The sequence below is a fragment of the Homarus americanus genome, unplaced genomic scaffold (assembly GCF_018991925.1).
Source record: "Homarus americanus isolate GMGI-L3 unplaced genomic scaffold, GMGI_Hamer_2.0 scaffold41027, whole genome shotgun sequence".
NCBI lineage: Eukaryota > Metazoa > Arthropoda > Malacostraca > Decapoda > Nephropidae > Homarus > Homarus americanus.
Genome location: NW_024745073.1, coordinates 3035601 through 3055036, shown reverse-complemented (window position 1 = coordinate 3055036; position 19436 = coordinate 3035601). Strand labels below are relative to the sequence as shown.

General features: G+C 40.0%; 2 protein-coding genes across 6 annotated transcripts in view; one reads left to right on the top strand and one right to left on the bottom strand.

Moving 5' to 3' along the window:
- Positions 1 to 19436, top strand: part of LOC121878530 (carbohydrate sulfotransferase 3-like) — a 91755-nt gene that overhangs the window by 59391 nt on the left and 12928 nt on the right. The window lies entirely within an intron of this gene.
- LOC121878531 (solute carrier family 35 member G1-like) overlaps positions 1 to 19436 on the bottom strand; it is a 133087-nt gene that overhangs the window by 107520 nt on the left and 6131 nt on the right. Inside the window, exon 2 of one of the 3 annotated variants that reach the window (XM_042384799.1) lies at positions 15436 to 15589. The exons of the other annotated variants lie outside the window; for them this stretch is intronic. The gene's annotated coding sequence lies outside the window, so the exon portion shown is untranslated. The remainder of the gene's footprint in view (positions 1 to 15435; positions 15590 to 19436) is intronic. 3 annotated transcript variants of the gene reach the window in all.

The window sequence follows — 19436 nt, the reverse complement described above, 5'->3', positions numbered from 1 at the left end:
ACAATATTTCTTTATTTTGTTATTATTGTATTTAGCTGTATGAGTTCAATATACCAGGGTTCATGTGGCCGGGTGAGAGGATGTCGGCATTCCCAAGGTCTGAAAGGAGTTTACTGTGGCCTCTGCTAATTGATAGCCAACAAACAGGAGTCGAGTCACGTCTGCCTACTCATGCCTACTCACGTGATCACTTACACACACACACACACACACACACACACACACACACACACACACACACACACACACACTCTCTCTCTCTCTCTCTCTCTCTCTAATAACCCATTCACGCACAAACACATAAACACATATCACATACCCCATAACACATTTATACCCCCTCCCTCTTGTCTTGCGCCTACAACATAATAAACTAGACATCACAACAGAGCCTTTGCACATGAGGTCTAAAAGCTTTCAAACAAAGACCTATCGCTCTTCATTATGTCACAGCAGGAATAACAGACTATACTAATTATCCCTTCTATGATAATCGTTTTTTCTATGATATAACTTGTTAAGAAGAAGATACGTGGCCTCTTACACACACACCTCCACTGTTCCTGCGTTGTGAAAGAGGTGAAGACGAGAGCGAGCATTGAGCAACACCAGATTTATCTTGCAGAGGGGCTGTTGTTACACGCAAGCACTGACATGTTTTGGAAAGAGGTATTAAGGGCAGGCGCGGTGTGGGCAGAATTACGTAAACATTGTTAGAAACATTTAGGTGACAATACACAACGACACAAACACTTAAAGCAATTTTGAGGATAAGTGCGTTGATATATTACACTTTGAAGTCACTGGCAGAAACGATAATGGAAAACGTGATGCAGAGTCGCATTATGTAAACAAACACTCGAGGCCAACCTTAAGAGTAGTGAGGGAGGAAGAAACAGTTCATTAAGTAGGAGAGGCAGTGCTTGAAGCCGAAGGAGCGTGGGAAGAACCCTCAAGAAGACTTTCATAAAGCATCTTGGTGAGGCTTCTCTGACTCACCCCAGAGCGAGAACTCTATCAACCTGTACCGGAATTTACATTATCACTCTTCCACGCGAAAGACTTGAAAGAACAAACTGGGAAGCTTTCTGTTGTCTATTTACCTGTTGAATATTCTACCTGGTCATCGTATCAACACGCTATATAGTTAAAAAATTATATATATTTGTTCCTCAGGGTATTTCACAAGATTATTCGGGTCGTTCCACACGTTCAATAGACCGAGAGAATAAAACTATACGGGCAGGATCAAAGAGCAAGGTTGGGCGTGATTAATTGGGTCAAATTTGAGACCTTCACTTAATGAGCGCTGTTGACACCCTGCAGGCCTGAGGGGTCGACTTCTAGTCCCAACACGCACGCACGCACGCACGCACACACACACACACACACACACACACACACACACACACACACATAGATTACCAAATTTTTTATTACTTTTACAATAAAAAGCACAAACTCTAATACAAGAGTTAGTAAAAAGTTAAAAACAATATATTGAAATCTAGGATAATTATTTCCTACTACAGTATTTAAAGTTTACATGAAATAAAAACAAGATGAAAAAAATCACCAAATATCATCAGAAATGTTCACTTTTCACCGCGTGGGAGAACAGGTCGTAACAAAATGAACATGAAATCGTGATCATTTCTGCCGTTGGTGTAGGTAAGCCATTTACAGGTATATACGTAAGCCAGTGATTCAGGTGAAATAATCCTAACGTAAAGGAAATACAAAGGAAATATATTAATGTACTGTTAGGAACCTTTGATGTTGTAAGTGGATAAGAAGAATTAAAATATTTCCCAGAGATAAAAGTCATGTTTAGAAAAATATACAGCAGAATTATATCATGGAGATAAGACAATTAATATAATTATATACGGTCATTATTATAATCATATACGGCCACTAATATAATCTTATACGGCCATTATCATACATAACCAAAAATATAGTCCTATATATAATCCTATAGGGTCATTATCACAACCAGTTCCTGTCTCCTTCTACATATTATAAAATACTATAATAAATTAAAATTGCCATCTGTGTTTCTCAAGCTAAAATAATCATATCAACAAAAAGCGAAATATTTATACCATTTTCTGAAGCCAAAATATTCTTCTAATGCAACGTAATACAACATGAATCACTTTAGATATTTCAGATAAACGGCGGAAGGAAGTCTAACTTGTGTAGCAGGTTTGGTTGGAGAAAAGTGAAGGGGGAGGAGGAAATGGGGGAGACGGGAAAGTGTGTGTGTGGAAAATGATGAGGAGGAAAGGAGTTGTTGCAGGAGGAGGGAATGTAGTTGAGGAGCCGCAGGGAGAGGGGGAGTCGGAGGGAGAGAATGGAGAAGAATGGGGAGGAGGAATGAAGGAGGACGTGGGAAAGGGGGAGAAGGAGGAGGGGGGGAGAGGAGGGGTGAGGTATAAGGCGGAAGAGGAGGAAGGGTAAGTGGAAGATAAAGAAAGATTGTAAAGGGAAAGAATGAGGAAAAGTAATGGAAATGGAAGAGGAATGGGGGATAAGGAGGGGGTTAGGATGAAGGAAGGAGGAAAGGGAGTGAGATAAGAAAGAAGGGTAGAGGTGAAGAAGGATAAGGAATAAAGGTGGAGGTAAAAGAATGACAAAAGTAAGAAGGATAGAGAGGTGAGGGAAGGTGAGGGAGGTAGAAGGGTGAGGGAGAGTGAAAGTAAAATGCCAGGACGCTCACTGGGGATAGGACAGAATAAAATAATCAACTAAAATATCTACACTGGCGATACTGTATATACACCATACACCACAATCAACCTCTGTGCTCCGATCTGCCGTCACCGCGATACTCTACAGCGTTGTGGCCAATCTCTAAAGTCTACAGTAGATACCACTCATGTGCTTGGCTACTTAAAAGGTAATTCCTCTCCTTCGTTATCTACAAAAACCTCTTCAATAAGTTTCATCAGAATTGGATTTAGTATAGGGGGATTAAGTGTTAATTTAATGTTTATATTCACACAGACATTGCCTTGTACACCTTTGTATAATTGATGTCTAAACAAACTAATCAGTAATTCCATGATACCTTCCTTAACCTTGGCAATGGAGGACAAAAAAAAAAACAGACATAGAATAAAGGTGTGATCACTCTACACATTGTTAGGACTAGATCTGTGTGTCTTAGTGGTATTGTAACTCTAGCGTTGTGGGAATGTCGATGGTGTTAACAAATTGTGTATGTGTATCAAAGGCGTGAGTCAGTGTCTCTATGGATTTGTCAATTTATAATGTCCTGGATAAGCTAAGGTTTAGGTATACACTCTCTCTCTCTCTCTCTCTCTCTCTCTCTCTCTCTCTCTCTCTCTCTCTCTCGGGAATTTTGTCCAGTCTCACCTATATGACTTTTGAAAAATAAATCATTTATTCAGTTCTGTATGGAGCTAAGGCTTATAGTATGAAGAGCTGGAAGAAAAAGTGAATGCGTAAATGAATGTTCGATTGAATGAAACGAATGATGCAAAACAGTATGGACAAATATAAAATAACAAGACACATAGAACTGAGAAACAACAAGAAAGTCATGGAAAGGTTAAACAGCAAAAGACCTTATGCATTACGAACACACAATTTCACTTTCACTTCGACAAAAACCAGTCTATCTGGGGGCCAGGTTCTTGGTGGTGGTTGTGGTGGTAGCAGAGTCAAGAATGGCCTCGACACCCGACCCAGCCCACCACAAAACTGGTTAATGCATTTTTAATTTTCTCCCATCAAGCGAAAGCATTTGTACCCACGGTATATCAGGCGTAGGTGAACGAGATGGTGACGTAACCCAAACAACAGAAATTTAACTTGACATCAAGCTCAGGTAGAGGCTGACTTCCTACTTCTCATAAACCTTACTTCTCTGAGACTAGTTCACCCACAGGTGTGTGTGTGTGTGTGTGTGTGTGTGTGTGTGTGTGTGTGTGTGTGTGTGTGTGTGTGTGTGTGTGTGTGTGTGTGTGAATAATGTTGAATGGAAATGCCAAACAAGACAACTTATGATTCATGAAAAGTATACGAAAGTTCACATCAACGGTTTGTGAATGTTGGCTCTCAGAACCTCACCCGTTTGAGCTAAGATTCCCTTTAGTGTATGGAAACAATGTCACCTCCACAAACCGAACAGTTCAACAGATGATCACTACCCCGGTCCCTGTATGTGAACGTGTTACTCCCGGGATACCAGGCAATCTCAATTAATGGCCACTTAGCTGGATGTGAACGTTTGTGCCACATATGTTATTGTTTTAGTATTGTATCTGACACAGCTGTGGAGTTTACAGGCCAGGATATTATGGTTGTTGTTCCGCTAATTACGGAGACCAAATTATACACAATCCGGGTTACAGTCATGACGAGAAGGTTCAGATTGGTGCGAAATGTGTTTTAACGTAAGAGTAAGTTAGGTCTTGATCCTTTAGAAGTGTGATGGATGGCGGCGGACGAAGATAAAGGCGAATCACATAAACGAGCATTGTAAATGGACATACAAAGAGACAGAGAGACATATAGACAAGTAAATAAGAGAGAGAGAGACGCCTACCTCAACCAATACCTTCCTGTAATAAACAATATATATTACATCTTTGTCTGATTATGATGTACACTACTGACGAAGAAGAAGAAGAAGAAGAAGTAAAACAACGATAAGAAGAAATCAAAGGAGAAAGGGAGAAAATAAACACTTAAACACCACCGTAAAAGATGAAGAGGAAGAGAAACCTTAAACAAAATAAAAAAAGATAATTAGTGGAAAAGTGAAAGGAAGACTCAGAGAGAATTGAGAAGCAAGAAAAAAGAAAGTGGGAGAATAAACAAAAACAATAAAGAGAGAGAGAAAGAAACGAGTGAAAAGGGAATGAATAAAATGCTGAGAGGATATGAGTTAAAGAGAGTGAGATAGGTATATGAAATAATGAATGAAAGGAGATGGGAGAAGCGAGAAATGGAATGAAAAAAGTAGATGGTAAAGAGAGTTAAGAGGATAAATGATGCAAAGGAAGAAAAATAGAGTTAAAGAGTGAGATTGAAGAAGAGGGCTACGAGAAAGAGAAGGAGAGGAAAGGAGAGCAGAGGGGAGGGAAGAACTAGTTTTTTCCTCCCAGTGAATAAAGACAACCTCTTCATTCCCTCCCTTTCTCTCATCTATCACTCCTCATTCCTCCCTCCTTCTTTACCTTACACTCCTCAGCCCTCCCTTCCTCCTCCTTTCTCACCTTTCATTCCTCAGCTTTCCTTCCATCCTTCTAAGCTCACTCCTCAGCCCTCCCTCCTTCCCTCCTCACATCTCTCACCTGTCATTCCCCAGCACCTCATTCTACAGCCACTTCTCTCTCCCTCCCTCACTCTTACTTCTCGTATCTCACTCCACAGTCCCCCTTCCCTACCTCTCACCATCCGGCTACAGAGACCCTGATATAGTTTTCCTGCTATCCAACTCAACGTGCAGTGATATAATTTCCTGCTATTTCAGTCAGTCAGTCGTGATATCGTTTTCGTGATATCTAACTCTATCCGATATGATATAAATTTCCTGCTATATCACCCAACCTGCTGTGATATCGTGTTTTTGTCTGCTATCTCACTCAACTTTTGCCTTAGTACCATCTATAACATCTTTTTCTATCATGTTATCATCCTGAAATTATTGTGATATCATCTTATCACACACACACACACACACACACACACACACACACACACACACACACACACACACACACTACTTTCACTATTTATACTATCATGATATCCTCTTTTCTATCATCCCATTTAAAGATCATAACTCGACATGATAGCCCTCCCTCCTGTTATCTCAATCACGCTTAAAATTTAACACAAAACTCCTGACTTCCTCGTTCATTTACGTTCAGTCATATCATTCAGGTGTTCACTCATTTACCTTTCCCTCAGGTTCACGTTGTTAGTTTCCATCAACTGAACGTTCATTAACTGATATTAAATCCTTGTCTCTGTATTTTAGTATCTTTTAAGTCTCTTAACTATGTGTGTTTACCTTCTTCATTTTCCCTTTTTATGTAGTGATATAATTCTCAATTACTTAAATTTCCGTAGCAATTAAAGTGACAAAATGTATTCTCTCTCTCTCTCTCTCTCTCTCTCTCTCTCTCTAACATCCTTTCTAATGACGCTGGCTTATCCTTACTTAAACCCCCTTCCTCACTCCTACTCCCTCCACCCCCCTACCGACACCTCTATCCCTCCCCCCCTTACCCCGCCCCTCCTCATCCACCTCGAGCAGACCATAACGAAGGATTAGTGGGAGAGAGGGAGGGGGAAGGAAGGTGACGAGGTCGAGGAGGAGGTACGAGGAGGAGGGTGAGGAGATCAAGGAGGTGGAGGACGAGGGGACGAGGACGAAGAAGAAGTATACGAGGAAGAGAGGGGACAGGAGAGAAGGAGGAGGAAGAGACGAAGGAAGAGGGGGAGGAGGAAGACGAGGTGGGGTGTGGTTGGGGGTGAAAGTGAAAGTGTGTAAGAAAGAAAGCGAGAGTGTAAGGCGGGGCGTCATCATTCCGCTTCAAAGATTTTCACTGGACTGCTAAGGAACTTTTTACTAGGTACGATAAACTCAGCAGGTGTAGGTGAGGATGATGCTGTGATTAGTAGTGGTGGTGGTGGTGGAGGAGGTTGTTGTGGTGGTGGAGATGGTGTAAGTTTGTTCCGTCTCTGGTGGGGATGGTAGTGGTGATGGTGGTTGTAGTGGTAGTGATAGTGGTGATGCTGTTATGTCAGGTGATGTTTTGTTATTATTATTATTATTATTATTATTATTATTATTATTATTATTATTATTATGTCAGGTTCACATTATCAAGAAGAAAAAAAAACACTCCTTAATACAAAACAAAATCAGAGAAAATACTAAATAATTTAAATCCTCCTCAAGTACTAACAAACCAGATGCTACCAAGTGTTCAGGGAATTTTGTCCACAACTGTACATATGTCACGATGGAAAGCCACAGTCCTTTGTTCTGTAATAAATCATAGTACACGAAGGGAGGTACTGTATAGGTTTGTTTTCTGTTGTCTGTCATCCATATTGTTTTTTTATTCAATTTGTTTTTTAATAATAATATTTTGATGTCTAGTGGTGATATACTGTATATCTCAATGTCGAAACAACAGACGGACGAACGGACGAAAAAACTGACGAACGAACTGACAAAAATAATATTAAACCCTAAAATGTCGTTTAATTTTAATATGAATAAACTAATATAAAACCAATATAAAACGCACACGACATTATCATATATTGCGATATTTTTGTGTGTGTGTGTCGTTTCATATATCACCGATGAATTTATATTACCGATGAATTTATATTACCGGTTCACTACTCGACAATAGGTATTTTATTTCTACAGTGGATATACGAATTGTATCTATCTCATATTTCACGTGTGTGTGTGTGTGTGTGTGTGTGTGTGTGTGTGTGTGTGTGTGTGTGTGTGTGTGGAACAGCGAACGAAACACAAACACAGCTAAAAATTATCACTTTTATGGTGGAAAAGATTTGATATTTACTTTATGTATTTATATATATATATTTTTTTGGAACCATACAGATACTCGCGAACATAAATGAGATATTGTTGTTGTTGTTTTTGTTTGTTTGTTTGTTTGTTTATATTTGGAGAGGGTAATTTATACACTATTATACTCACCTGCACATGGGAGTACTTTCATCATTGGCAACTACTTTATCAAAATCCCCAAATTATGTTTCCTTTAGGTACATAATTTTTACAAACACCAAACGAGATTATATCCATTGCCACTAAACTATTTAAAAAAAAATAGTTATTTATATATTACAATTATCATATCAGATTATTTTTACTTCTACTAAACTATTTAATACAACCCTGAAGTACCTTTTTTTTGGGGGGGCGATGTATGACGTGTTATATCATAGGTGTTTATTAACTGACAACTCATCGTCCAACTCAAGTCTATAATATTATATCAATACCTGGTTGGATCACAAGAGCAGTTAGGGGCATCAGCAGGTGGAGTGTAAGCAGGTGGAGTATTTACCAGGTGGAGTGTAAGCAGGTGGAGTATTTACCAGGTGGACTGTAAGCATGTGGAGTGTCAGCATACGGAGTGTCAACAGATGAAGTGTCAGCATGTGAAGTGTCAGCAGGTGGCGAGGAGTTCTACACACCCGCCATCTTTGACCTTTCCACCACGCGGGTAAAACGTCTCCAGTCAACCACATTTTTCTTTCTGGGTCAACCCGCTATCCTTCCACACACCCCCCCCCCCCTTGCTGCCCAGCCCTCTTCCACCGTCCCCTGTGCCCAGCCCCCTTCACGCCACCGCCCTGATGCCCAGCCCTCCTCCACCCCTCCCCCACCTTCTGCCCAGCCCTCCTCCACACCGTCTGCTGTATGATATAAGATGCCGAGCTCCCAAACCCAGCTGAGTCCAGTTAAAAAAAGTAATGAAGCTTCACATACCAGATAATTTAGGATATTGACTTTAATTTGAGTAAGGTTCGGGGTTCAGGATTCGAAGTTTCGGTACAATTACGAACTCCATCAGACTCCTTCAGGGTTTAATTCGTCACATCTTTCCTCGACGTTTAACTTGATCTTTATGTTATCAAAGCTGGCATCAAGTGTCTTAAAATAAATCTTTTAATGACATTCGTTAACTTATTATGAACTTATTCACCATTACGAAAATTATATTATATTTTATCCACTTATTTTGCCATATTCTATTCTTTTTTTTTGTTATTTATCCAATTTATTGTTTTAATTTATATTAATTTTACCCATTTTTTTTTAAATTACTGAATCTATTATTATCCTTCGGTATACTGGGCATCTCACTCCAATATTTGAAACCAATATCAACTAATTATCCCCAGAAAAAAAAAACGAACAAATTTGATTATTAATAAAAAATAAAATGGAAAATGGTTGAATCGTTTAGTTGTTGATTTTTTTTTACAAATTTTATTTATCTTTATATCAGTCCTAACACACACACACACACACACACACACACACACACACACACACACACACACACACACACACACATAGTTTTCTCTCTCCTCGTAAGTCCCCAGAAACGTCAAAGTAGAATATATCTTTCCATCATGAACCATCAACATGACAGACGAACGACAACAACAATTCCAGCATCTGAGAGGAACGCTCTTTGATATATACAGCAAATGTACGACTATAACTTTATTTTGTTTATCTTACGTGTGTTGGCCTAACCTTCAGTGATCCAACTTATTTAAACTTCCCAAATACTATGACCAAACAAATCCAAACAAACATTCCTGGCGACACAAACACATCAGCTTTGTATGTGCACACCACCGCGCCCCTCTCCCCCCTCCATCCATCCATCGACCCCCCAGACGACGTGCGGGAAGTGAAAGGCAGATAAGGGGACGTAGCCCAGCCGTGGAGGGGTGAGGACACAGGTCGTCATGGATTCAGTGAAACCTGTGATTAGCGATTCCCAAGGACTTACTTCCCCTTTGGTCAACACACATCTCCTGGGGACAGCATCTTAAGATTATCTACAAATTACAACCATTATATATTTCTATACACCCTACCACAGGATTCAGAGGTATACAGTATACCTCAGTAAATATATGAAGACACACAGCTAGACCAATCTGGCTGCAAGATCTACCTGACGTTTAAGATTTACCACAAAACCTATACATCAAGACCAATTCTCCCGATTAACCACACGACTCAATCGAAAGACCTAAATAAAAGACCCAAGAAAACCATTACAACCTCCAGACCAATCTTAAGACTCTAAGTTAAGAGTCTACCTTTGGGAAATACAATAAGATACAATCTTATGTCACCAAGTTCAGAGGATGACGAGGGAAGGCAGGCTGGCAAGTTGGTCACACACACACACACACACACACACACCCAGTCTCTAATTACGCAAACCTTCCAGACACAAACAGGTTCCTCCAACCTACATTGTCCAAGGATCCAGTTTCCTTTCTTACGTTCTTAAGTCCCTCAGTATAAATACATCGTCTGTCTGCATTTACATGACGCTGAAAAAATAAAAAGTTTCATATGAACACTACTTCAAGTAACTTGTAAATCTACAGTACAGTAGATAAAATAGATTAACTAAATGTGTGAAACCAAATAGACTAAAGAGTTAAAAATAAACAAACATGTGAATAAGCAAATAAATATATTCATAAATGCAAATAATAACAGTATATAAACATAATAATTAAATCCAACGAAGTAAAAATAATCTATAATCAAATCAGCACATTAATCATGACCCCAAACCAGGGAACTGTAAATAAACATTCTCTTGTAGGCGACCACCGTCAGGTAGGTTCTCCCTCCCTCAGCCCATACAAACTAGCCCACAGGAAAAAAAATGAGACGATGACATTCACTAATGGATCTCATCAATACGGACGGCATAACTTCATTCTTGTGGATTACATCAGTGAGACCAGACAAAGGTGCTGGTGACCATAGCCGCTAGAAACATGTGGTATCAATGAGCGAGATCTGGTAGTTATAAGGGCAGTAATAACGTGTATGCATTGCTACCTAGAGGTTAGGTTAGGTTACAGTAGATTGTTAGGTTAGGTTAATGTTTGCTTAGGTTACGTTATCTTACCGTTTGTTTACGTTAGGTTGGTATTTGTGTGGTTAATCTTTAGGTGAAATAAGGTGGGGCCCTAATATTTACTTGATCTGTAATATTAAATACAGTAACAGCCGCAGTTTTAACACCACGCATGACCACGAGTGACTAACTACTACCATAAACACAAACTCAGCTTTACTACAGAGAAGAAACACAAAGTATAAATGACAACAATAAGTTCTAACTAAAGATAAAAACGAAAACAAAAGAAAAATAAACGTAGAAAATTAAAATTAAATAAATATCTGAAGAAAAAACAAACAAGACAGAAATAAACGTGAGGAAAATACAAAAAAACAACTGAGGAAAAATACGAAAACACAATAGAGTAATAAACGTAGAAAAATAATAAAAAAATTAATAACTATGACCACAGCAACAAGTCCTACTGTACATGATACCGAATAAGAATTTCAAGGTTGTCGCTCAGTCACGAGGGTAAAACAAAAAACAAAAAAGCATCGACAAAACAAAAAAAGCATCACTATTTATAAGTCAAGGGCGAGGCCTCTATGCACTAAGATGAATTCATTTATTACTTCGTCTTGAACACCGCCACTGAGCACGAGGTTTAATGTGTTAGGTCTTGGTGATGGATGGAGCACTAAAGGTGGATGGAGAATAGAGAGGAGAGGCGAGATAGGTGATGTCGAAGGGAGAGACAAAAGCGGGAGAGAAGAGAGGAAAGGGGGGAGTTGAAGGGCGACACAAGAGGGAACAAAGGAAGAAAGTAGAGAGAGGAAAAGGAAAAAAAAAAGAATAGGGAGGAAAAGGAGAAAAAAGAGGGAAGGAAGGGAGAAAGAAGAGGGAGGAAAGAAGAATGAAGAGAGGGGAAAGGAAAAGGAAGAAAGCTGAAAGAGAGAAAGGAGCGGGAGAAAGATGTACGAGGGATGGAGGGACGATTAAGAGGGGAAAGCGAAAGGTTAGGGAAAAATGAGACAAACAATTAGAGAAAAGTGAAAATAAAGACGAAGAATAACAGGTGAGAGGTGAGGTGCCTTGGTGTAGGAAGGGAGAACTCAGAACAGGAATGTGGAAGGGAAGTTGTGTCATGTACAGAGAGAGATGAGAGGAAAGAGGGAGATAATAATGTCTACTTCTCTCACAAAAGGACAATGGAATGTACATAAAAGGTTGAAGGAGACTCACAGAGGGCATGGCTGGTTTTCCAATGGTCAGAAAACACCATAAAATGGGAGAAAAAATAATACTCAAACGGGAAAGGACAAATAACCACCGCCACCGCCATCGTCTCTCTCTCTCTCTCTCTCTCTCTCATTCCACCCACGGGGTTTTACGCCTCAGTGAACGGTGTCGATCTCATTTCCAAAACCTTTTGTGGTAATGTTTCCCACTGGTCCTGAGTCTGGTCAAGGCGTGGTGGGGATAGAGGCTTTTGGTTGTGAGGTGATAGGGACGCTAAAGAGGTCAGCCTTGAGGTAAATATCGATGTAAGTCTTATAAAAACATAGGCATGTCTTGGAAAACCTCTTAGCCAACAGCCAGACTAGGAGTAAGTCCCTTCAGGAGGCATTTTGGAGAAAATCCCCGACTAGGATCATCCAGCTCAGGTCTGAATGCACCTTTAACTAGGTCTTGAGGCGGATCCCGTCAGGAGTGGGTGGGTGAGCGACACACCTGATACAATAAACAGATGGGGAGGAGGATCTTGCCTGTCTCATTACCTGCTGCTTATCACTCGTTCAGCGAAAGTTGTTGCAGCCGGCCTCCACCTGCCCCGACACGTAGGAGAATGGCAAAACAGTAATGTTACGTCTGCTAATTGTGTTTGCTTAGGCCCACAACACTTTCACATATACTAGTGCATAATAACCTCCCAGAACTGGTCATGCTTACACGTCTACAAAAGTAATACTCGGTACGATGTTTTTATTCACTTGTTAATATACATCGTAATTTATTCCCGAGCACAGTACATCATGTCAGTTTCTAGGGATTGATAATGAATAAGTAAATTGGAAAACAATACAAAGCATTTACATATATATCTGCAGATGAACAAAAAGTTACTACATCCGCAGACGATAATGAAAAGTTGTCCATATCTACAGAACAAAAATAGAAAACAAGGTTCTATATCCACACACTATAACACATAATAAACGATTTTTACACCCACAAACCATCACGAAAAATAATCAATAAATTATAGATCCACAAACTAAAAAAAAAAGAAAATATATCCATCTCCACAAATTACAAAAAAGGTAAAAAAAAAAAAAAGACACCCACACTAGCATCCAGGGTAAACAGGTCATTGTGTGTGTGTGTGTCACTTGTTGTTGCTGGTGTTGTTCAGGTACACCCAGTTGACTCGGGCTTAATGGATACGTGTGGTTCGTCGCTCCTATTGTCGTTGGAGTTACGGGGTATTGTAAATCTTGTGCCACGGATTTTAATAGGTACCAGAAACCAGCTCATGCAACCTTCCCGAGAGAGAGAGAGAGATTGGTGAAGGACATGAAAGAGGGGGTAGGGACAGGAGGAGGAAAGAATAGAGAGGAGGGACTTAATGTCACTTTCTCAGAGGGGGACAGATTATTTCACGTCATTCATTGGGGGACGACTAGAAATAAACAAGCGAAGGGCAATTTCTTCTTCTCTCATTCTTAAAACAATTTACCATTCTGTAATGTTATATTTGGTTACCAAGAAACTACACAATGGGTCATTATTTTCCTTCAATCCGTAAATAGTTCACTCCATTTTACTGAATTCCTAAAATCCTGTAGCCTTTCTTTTTTTTTACCAATAGATCGATGAAGTGACTTTTACACAAAAAATTAAATCATCATTTCAGGAAAAAAAATTCTAATTTATTCGCTTCATTAAAATACCAATAAAAACTAATTGTAAAAAAAGTGACCCATTCATTTACTGAATTACCAAAACTGTCCATTTTCTAATATTTAACTTCATCCCGATGGCATTGCAGATAAATAAAAGTAGCCATCTTCTTAGATTAATCCCCAAACCTGAAAGATTATACCAGTAGGTGTGGGATAAATTTTGACAGCAATTCACTATCGTTAAATATGAACACACAAACTTATTAAGATTCCCAAAGGTAATTATTTCCTTCAAAGTAATACTGTAGATAATACAACAACAATTCAAAAGGAATATGCGAGTTAAAGATTATCAGTTTTTCTCCTCAGACAGTAACAGGATCCGAAAATAATCCTACAATTTAATGAACTTTGAAATACCAATAATTTTCGAGTGAGTGTTGCGCCAAGAATCACGTGGACACTGACAAAGCACTAAGATATCACTGGTCACTTGTTTTAACTGAGAATTTTCCGTACATTAGACACGGTTAAATTTCCCTTTGTTGTGACTCAGGTGGGTAATGTTTGTTGTGAAATTCCATGACAAAATGTGTGGAAGGTTTAAACGGTAGTGACAATTATTCACTACTACTAAACTCTCTCTCTCTCTCTCTCTCTCTCGCTCTCTCTCTCTCTTTTGTGAGAACAGCCGGATAAACAATACAGATTCTCTTAACTGAAGCTGTATTAATGCACTTAACTGGTTGACACATTAAGTTAGAGCAATTAAAAAATCACTAGTTATGCAGCGCCCACATCATTAACTTTTACCGATTATTCAATGAAATAAACATAATAGAGCCGTGATAAAAATCTAAGCTAGGAAGGAAATATTGCAGACTTTAGTTTAGGTTACCCTGAATTCAAGCAACCATTATAGAAAACGTTACTTTAGGTAGTGTTAATATTAGGAGTAACTAAAATAATGTTTCGGGTTGCGTACACTCCCAATTATTCTGGATTACCTCTACTTTAACTGCTGGTATTAATAGCATAACGCCTTCTGCTCAAGTGCACTGTTATCTAACCTTCTACCCAAGCGCCATTTTACCTACCTATGGACGTACACACTCGAATATTTAATGCAATTAAATGTAACACAAAAACTTAACTGGACGAGGAACGGTAATAAAACTACCTGTAAAAGTCAACCTGAATAGTGGACCCTTGGTAAAAAAAAAACACCAAATAATAAATACATCCACTGTACCTTGAATTGGTTAGGTTAGGTTAGGTTAACGTTACCTAAGTTCTACAGGGTAATTTATAATAAGTAAATAAACCGCAACATCTTCGTCGAGTCGACAACACAGCGAAAATCACTAATGGTAATCCAAGAGGAGATTCGATGGCAAAGTTCCTCTGGTGTACACTCGAGAAGCCTGGCCCAGGTGTATACAAACACTGTGAGCCGCCGCCACTGTACCTGTGTCCTGCACCTGATCATAACCATCGATCCTGGGGCCTTAGCTCCTCTGGCTGATCTCTGCCAAAATAATAATAAAAAAAAGTTTCACGTATAGACTTGCAACTAAAGAGCACACACACACACACACACACACACACACACACACACACACACACACACACACACACACAGACACACACACACACACACACACACACACACACACACACACACCTTCATGATCATAAATAAAAAATAAATAAAATAATAATAATAATAATAATAATAATAATAATAATAATAATAATAATAATAATACAAATAATAATAATAATAATAATAATAATAATAATAATAATAAACCATCAAATATAATTAAAGAAAAAAGTATACCTGACGCAATTTCAAAACAGGAAATCAATTAACTTACCGCGCGGAAGGAGCTGTGGCCATCCTGTGAAAAATATTACCAGTGGAGGAATGACGGCAGCTGTCTGGTCGCATTTCACATAAATCTGTTGCTCTCACGCCGATCTAACACTCGGGCTTTCGGGGCAGGAGAGGAGCACAATCTTCCCTGGGTACTAGAGGTGAAAATCTAAGTCAGTAACTGTGTAAGGGAGGCACTAGCGACTGTCTGTTATTCAGCCTCGCTCTGTAAACCGAATAATGGCTACGTAATGTTTGTATTATCTCCATACAGCTTGAAACAAACACCTACCCGGTCTTATTAACGTGATTCAACAAGTATATTCTTTAAACAGTGAACACAAGGATGGTTTACGTACTAGACAACAATTATTAAACAAAATGAAAAGTTAGTACTGTACTCTCAGATCCTTTTTACGAGTATTTCTGTTCTTCAAAGGTCTTTAAGCATTGATAAATAATAAACATAACTGCATTTTTTAACATAAACATAAATTCTTCAAAAATAAATTTAAACATACATTCCTCAAAACATAAATGGTTATATCAAGGCACTGGTCTAATATTCGTGGGTGTCGGTGCCAAAAATATCATAATTTATAAAACTTAAATTGTTAAAAAGAATAAAAAAAAAAGTTGTTTTGTCGTATGGTCTATGGTGATGGTATTTCGTATTTTTCTCTCCCTTCTTCTATTTACTTTTTAACACCTGTCGTTGTGACTCTTCTCCCAGAAAGATTTAACACACACACACACACACACACACACACACACACACACACACACACACACACACACACACACACACACACACTAATCAATTACCAGATGATACATTCATTATTATTGTGTATTATCATTATTATTATTTTTATTACTATTATTATTATTTATCATCACTAACAAGAGCTATAGAGGACCGGATATATGAAGTGAGGAGAGCTATAAACTCGAGTGAACAAACTGTTTACTGTATATTAACCGTTGTGAAGGGAGGTGTTCTGACGCTGGGGGAGGGGGTATAGGTGCCTCTGTATTGATCATGTGGTGGCCAGACGTGAAAGGGGTGAGAGGGGCGTGTGGAAGGAATGGAGAGAGGTGGAAGGAGGTAGAGAGGGGTGTAGGGAGGGTTGAGAGGAGGGGTGTAGGGAGGAGTGAGAGGAGGGTGGGCGAGGGGCGAGAGCAGTGGAGAGGTGTGTTGTAGGGAGGGGTTGAGAGGGGTAGGGAGGGTTGAGAGGAGGGGTGTAGGGAGGAGTGAGAGGGGTGAGGAGTAGAGTAGGGCTTAGAACCTCATTTAGCCACGGTTTTCTGTGTGTGTGTGTGTGTGTGTGTGTGTGTGTGTGTGTGTGTGTGTGTGTGTGTGTGTGTGTGTGTGTGTGTGTGTGTGTGTGCGTGAGACAACACTTTCACTTCTGTGGCCACGTGGGTATTTGGGGTAAACACCTCCCTCCTCTCGCTCTCTTCCTCCCTCTCTCCTCTCTAACCTTTGCCGTTCGAACTTCTCCATTTTACTTCCTGCCACCTCTCCCCTCACCTTTCACCCCCTTGCTTCAATCTCCACCTACACGTGTTCATGTGGCAACAAGCGCTCCAGTAAGACCTCGAGGACGGAATAGGCTGAAGAGGTGACCAACACAGGGATCCCAACGATTACACCGGTGGATATAAGCAATATAAGATGGACGGGCTACTAAGGCAGAACCCAATAAAGTCGGCTATAGGCAGTCTATTGGAACTCTACTGCTCCCCAGTCGTTGTAGTTGTAGTTGCCTGTTCCACTGATTCAGGAAAAAAAAGAGAGCCAAAATGTGTGGTTGCAGCTGGCGCATTTACCTCAATATAAGTCAATTAATGCTCATCATACTGCTCATCCCACTCTCACCATTTCCACCATAACCTCAAAAAAGTCCGATGGTCACAGATGATAGCACGTTTATGTTTTGCGGTTAGGCAGCTGTGCATTTTGGTCTTGTCTGTACAACTAAGTAGTCCTATTCAGAAGCGACTCTGGTCACCCCTCATGAGGAGTTAGAAAGATGCCCTAACTACAGCGTGCTTACTTGACTGGGCAACTACTCTCATTAAAGTCATCTCCAAAGTAGTCAGAAGCATTGCACATAGACAAAAAAAAATCTATACAGTCTCTCATGGTCACTGTATGATACATCAGGACCCATGTATAGACTCACGAGAACGCCCCGAAAGAACAACCATTGTGGCGAAAGAGCTGTCTCTGTATAGCATTACTAGAATAATTTTAAGTGAGTTCCAACTCTCATACAAAGGCTAATTCAAAGAAAATGGGACCAACTATAACTTCTTAAGGAAGGGTAAGCCGCTACGGAGTGCATTTCACCATATCATCTTGCACTAACTAATCAAAACACCTGTCGGAATCAACGAGCGTCCCATGTGCCATTGAACGACTCACGTCACGGTTACTTCTTCGGTACCAACGTTCCAACACTGGACGCAGAGGATGACATCATTTATTCTGACCTTGGTAGATTATCAACCTCTACTCACGATGAAAACAATATTTCGAAAGATGCTGAGTCATGGCACGGGACCAAATGTGCTGCTCACAGCGTCAAACACAATCCTCAGTCTCAAGCCAAAACTGCTATATTCCCTCAACAGAAGGAATTATTCCAGCGCAAAATTTGGGAGATAAGGGACAAGTGCTGGGCTATAAATGTTTGTGGACCGACACCAGATGCACGAGTTCTTCAATTCTACTTAAGCAATCTACGGTCCAACTAATTATGGCGCCCCTCCGAGCTCGCACAACTGACGGCAAAATTTGATTATATACTTCAACACTAGAAAGAACACTACCAGTCCCCATAAACCAAAACAGTGATGTGGGTGTCCAGATTACTCAGCAGGTCACACGGCGCCCGATGAAAGCCCATCTCGTGACGAGGTAGCCACTGCCATTGATCAGATGAAAAATAGCATGGCCACCAGACCCAAAGAAATACCAGCTGAGCAATATAAATTAGAAAGATCCTCTCTGTCCATCCGTTTCCACTCCCTCTTGCATAACATAAGGGATCATGAAGACGTCAACCCAGACCTCAAAGACATCACCATCGCCACCATATACAGTATAAGAACAAAAGTAACAGAACAGACTACGGCAACTACCGCAGGGTCGTACTGTTGTCCACAGCTGATAAGAATCTCACACATGTCCTCAACAGACTACTCCCTGAGGCAGAAAATTTCCTCCCGGAGTCGCAACGCGGCTTTAGCCCGTCTCAGTGACATGATTTTTGCTGCCCGCCAGATACCGGTGGGATCAGAGAATGCCACCATATTCCATTACTATTGTGAAGCAACCCTGTAGTATGACATGAATTGCATGCAGATTATTATGAACGTAGTGGTGGTGGACAAAGAAAGATGTACAAAGATTCACTTTAGACAAAACTGAAAGTGCCAAATCGACACGTCCATGTGGACGACCGTCATCCCCAACCGTGACAACTGGAAAAGTGCCTCAGGCAAGGTATAAAAACCTTCGAGGTTGATCGACTACTTGACGAGGCAGAGAAGCGCCAGCTTCAGAAAGACGTTGGTGTTGCCTCTCGAGCCTCCTAAGAGCTCATAAACGAAGGTGGCATGATTAAAAATTCCTATCCTTTATTCAACTTTAGATGATTGTCATACTCGACGAAAATGACAGTGAAGAGTGCGTGTGTACCGTGGATATTTGGTGCATATAACAGTATGTATGACGTAAATGAAAATGAAAAAACGATATGGTTTGTAAAATATCATTTGGTAAGTTCAGATTTGTTGTACAATATCGTGTCGTCCAGCATGTGAGAACACGAGACTCCTGATATGATGGATGACGCAAGTAAAAATACACCCATATGCAGTGTGAGGATATTTGTGTGTGATGGGTATGTTATTGATTATATTGATTATTGTTTGCTTGGTTACTTGCGGGTCTATAGAAGTTTTTCCCAAAGTTCAAATGTCTTAAGCTAC